The sequence below is a fragment of the Heterocephalus glaber genome, unplaced genomic scaffold, assembly GCF_053883595.1.
Source record: "Heterocephalus glaber isolate CG9 unplaced genomic scaffold, H.glaber_assembly_v1.0 deba00001140, whole genome shotgun sequence".
In the NCBI taxonomy this organism is placed as follows: Eukaryota; Metazoa; Chordata; class Mammalia; order Rodentia; family Bathyergidae; genus Heterocephalus; species Heterocephalus glaber.
This window is the reverse complement of record NW_028258200.1, coordinates 2521281-2525709: the sequence shown is the minus strand read 5'-3', so window position 1 is coordinate 2525709 and position 4429 is coordinate 2521281. Positions and strand designations below refer to the sequence as shown.

The 4429-nt window shown below is 49.1% G+C and overlaps 1 non-coding gene across 1 annotated transcript; it reads left to right on the top strand.

Moving 5' to 3' along the window:
* Positions 1 to 2503: 2503 nt before the first annotated feature.
* LOC147828348 (U6 spliceosomal RNA) lies at positions 2504 to 2609 on the top strand. The gene has a single exon (XR_015450953.1). It is a non-coding gene; the product is annotated as a U6 spliceosomal RNA (small nuclear RNA).
* Positions 2610 to 4429: the final 1820 nt, after the last annotated feature.

Below are 4429 nucleotides of genomic sequence, written 5' to 3'. Positions count from 1 at the left end.
ATGGCAGATGTGCCTGTCACAGTACATGCAGTGTCCCTGCTCACCTTCACAAACCAGGGCCACATCACATGGAGGAACATGAGCCTTCCTCCTCTCCCTTGTGGGCCTTTGTGACACTCATAGATTCTAATTACCTTGCAGAGATGAATCTGCAGCGACCTTCCACTTCCATTATCCATGGAAACAATAAATAGCAGATAAGATTGTTCTTTCTTTTTAACAACGGAACAGTGAATGGGGCTACAGCCCAGATGGATGTGGCCACTAAGGAGAGGTTACGGTGACCGGGCTGGGTGGCAGGAACGCATCCTGGCCACGTGAGCCCCGAATCTCCCAGAGTTGCCCTCAGTTCTCCCCAGAGAACAGCTTGTGTCCAGCTGGGATCAGCACAAACCCCAGTTTTAGAGTTTGCAAAGCTCTGTATGCAGAGAACACAGGGGGTCCCCACTAAGGACAAGAGCACGGGGTGTGGGGGTTTCCCCCAGGAAGGGACGAGACCTGGACAGTGGGGGCTGGGGATGTGGTGGCTGGTGGGCTACTTGACACCCTCCCGTGTGCCCTTGCCCCAGAACATACCCTCCCAGGTGGCCTGGTGCAGTCACAGGGTTCTAATGGGAGGAAGAGGGAGCAGTCACAGGGTTGCAGCCAAGGCTGTGGGCAGCGGGAGTGGGGGGGGGGGGCGCACTGCCAGAGGCCAAAGGATGCTGGAAGCCACCTGCAGCTGGACAAGGTAGCGACAGATTCCTCCTCGAGTTGCAGAAGGAACTGGTGGCTGACACCTTGATTTTAGCCCTGGAAGATTTATTTCAGACTCCTGGATGCCAGAACGGTAAGAGAATAAATGTGTGTGTGTTAGAAGCCACCAAATTTGTGGACATTTGTTGCAGCCACTGGGGAAATATCCCCCATGATGAATCTGGTGTAGCATTGTGCCTCACCACCTAAGAGGCCCAGGAGCAGGGACAGCTCCATGACCCTCCCACTGTCCCTGCGTGGCACCTCCCTCCTCGGGCGGAACTTCGTCCTGGGGCCTGAGGTGAGGATGGCTAAGATTGTATGAGCGTTCATGGAGTGCCAGCTGTGGGAAGGGCAGTCACATCAAGGCTGCCTCCCTCTCTCCCAGTATTAAAAGCACGGCACCAGGATCTCACGCCACCCTCTGCCTCCCCAAACACCAAAGGAGGTGCCTGGGTCCCCAAGTGTGGGTTAAATGTCCCCCATATGGTCCTAATAGGTTCCAAATGTTGAATCAAAGTGTAATTGTCAAAAATTTAAAACACACATTTCTCATACAAATGTCGAGTGAACATGTGCCACAGATCTAACTCGTGATCAAGGGAGTCCAGCAGGATGGTGAAGTTGGTTCAAAGTCAGACACTGGATGCTGAAGTATATACAGCTGATGTAAAAATGCTCACATGAGACTGTGATAACTTAGATATGAAACTGGTTAATGTTTCATGGGACAATCAAACTGTCACCTGTGGGGGGTTTTTCCTACTCTTCCTCTTCCTCCTCCTCCTCCTCTTCTTTCTCTTCTTCCTTTTTTTTTTTTTTTTTTTTTTGGTCTTTTGAGACAGGGTCTTACTAATTGTTAAATTACCCAGATTGGGCCAGGGATTTAGCTCAGTGGTACCTCACCTGCCTCACAAGGGCAAGGTCCTGAGTTCAATCCCCGATACTAAAAATAATAATAATAAATAAACAAATTACCCAGATTGGCTTCCAATTTACAATTCTTCTGCTTCAGTTTCCCAAGTTCTGAAATTATAGGAGTATACCAACACACCAGCCTTATCCTTTTTTGAGGATGTAGACATCACTTGCAATTTGTCAGTTTTGTTTAGTTAACATCATTTGTACAAGTCTGAGCCCTAACCAATGGTAAAAAGTATATCAGATAAAGTCTAAGAAGATTTTAAAGGGTACACAGTAATCTTTGAGCTTATTTCCAAGTTTTGGACTATTTCTCTGCATTGGAGCAAGTGGTCGCCTACACTTTATTAAAATGCAAGTGCCAGCAGGGGATGGTGGCACATACCTAAATCCCAGTAGTCTGGGAGTCTGAGACAGGAAGATTGCAAATTGAAACTCAGCCTGGGCAACTAAATGACTTAGCAAGACCCAAAATAAAAAATAAAGGGTTGGGGATGTTGCTCAGTTCAAAGGCCCTGGGTTCGATCCTCAGTAGCACAAATAAATAAATGAAATGCAAGTGCCCCTCAGCCAGGAACACTTCCCATTGATTGCAGGCGTCCATTTGTGCTTTCATTAGTCCAGCACGCATGCGTTGAGTGCTCGCTGAGTGCATGGCCCTTCTAGGGCTATGGGGATGAGGGGACACTGACTCCCCACCCTCTTGTGGTGAGCCTGCCTGGCCTCTCCTCCCTCTGAGCCTCTGGGTCCCCAGTGGCACCTCTTCTGGGAATGTCTTCCCTTCAGGTGTCTCCCTGTCACAGCCTTCAGGTCTCAGCTCAGTGACTACCTCTAAGAAGCCCTCTCTGTGCTCACGTCGCCAGCACATATTTTAAAATTGGAACGATACTGAGAAGTCTAAATGGCCCTTGAGCAAGGATGACGCACACATTTGTGAAACATTCCATATTCTTCCAATCAATGTAAACATTATATGCCATAACATGAGCTAAAACAAATAATATCAACAAGTATGAAAATGGTGATAGAGGAACCAGGGGAGGAGGCTGGAGGAGCGGGGAAGGGGATTAGGGAAAAAACAAACAAACAAGCTGTAATATGTACCTGTAACCACTCCCCAAGATGACTGTAAACTGCATGAATTAAAAACATGTACTAATAAAATAAAATAAACTTTAAAAAAAGAAGCCCTTTCTGGCCCTGCCAGCCTCTCTGACCACGTCACCTTTCTATCCCTTCCAGCTCCCAGGATTGTCGTGTCCTCGTCCATGCCCCATTGGGATGCCAGCTTCTTGGGGACAAGGAACCCGAGCATTTCACAACTTTTTTTTTTTTTTTTTTGGTACTGGGGATCCAACTTGGGTCCTTGCGCTTGCACAGCAAGCAGCGAAACCACTGAGCTAAACCCCCAGCCCCATTTCATAACTTTTCATCCCCAGCCTCTGAAACAGTTTCTGGTGCATAGTAGGTGCTCAGTGATATCTGCTGATCGACCCTGGACGAAAGAGCAAGTTTAGAAGGATGAGTCTGTGAGTCGGAGAGCGCCTCCTGGCACAATTATACCCATCTGCAGTCTCTTCGGGGGCAAAATGCAGCCATCCCCATCAACCCCACTCTGTGCCTGGCCTGTGTGACCCCTTCCCTGGTCCTCACTCAGGAGAACCATCGCTCACAGACTGGAAGTGTGAAACCTCCTCCCCCTGCCCTGGTTCTCACCCCATTTCCCCTGACTTTCCCCTGTGGTGTCAAGGAACAAGTTGGCTTCACATTGAGCCCAGGGGAAGTGAGAAGGGCTTGGTACTAACTGATCCCCCTACAGGGAGTTGTAAACTTGTCCATAAATGAGACATTCTGTTACTCAGTTTGAACATTACATTTCATCGGTATGCAGCATGTGTTTCGTTATACCAGGCACTAATGTGTATTTCAAAATGAAATTATGGCTAGGCATAGTGGCGCATGCCTATGATCCTAGCACTCTGGGAGGCTGAGGCAAGAGCACTGTAAATTCTAACTTAGTGACTTAGTGAGTCCCTGTCTTAAAATAAAAAATTAAAAGGGCTGTGGATGTAGCTCAGTGTGACTGTCTTGGGTTCGATCTCTAGTACCCCCATAATATAGAAAGAAATCTTGAAATGCTGCCCCCGCATGTGGGATCTGGCAAAGACATCCTAGTGTGCTTTGGAGACCGCTGCCCTGAGCTTGCCCTGGAAATGGCAGCAGTCAGCCGAGTGTCTGTGTCCCAGAACCCTTTGCAGGTACAGCCAGCTGCCACAGAGGCCAGGGTGGTCTAGCTGCTCTCTGGCCACTGACCCGTCCTGCTGCTCCCCATGGTCTGCAAGCTGGAAAGAAGATGCATTGGCAGAAGCTGTCCATTCCGGTCAAGGCAGGACTTGGCATGTCCCAAGTGGGTGTGGACAGTGGCCATTAATAGGCACAGACTCAGAATGGTGCATCTCCCGTCCACCAGCCTCATCTCTTTTCTGTCCTCTCCTGCCCTTGGCTCTTGATGGTGTTCACAGCTGCTTCTCCATGCTCCCTGCGTGGAGGCCACCACAGTCTGGGGCGCAGAGTCTGATGGAGGACTGGCGAGCTCAGATCACTGCCGTCAACCACACGCAGCCACTAAGCTCTAGAACAGTAGCCGCTGGATTGCACATGACATGTAAAGGAGCTAAAAGTAAGTGAAACTTAAAAATCCAGCTCTTCAATGGCACCAGCCCTGCTTCAAGTGCTGTGTAGCCACCCCAACATCTCAGAGATGGAACAGACC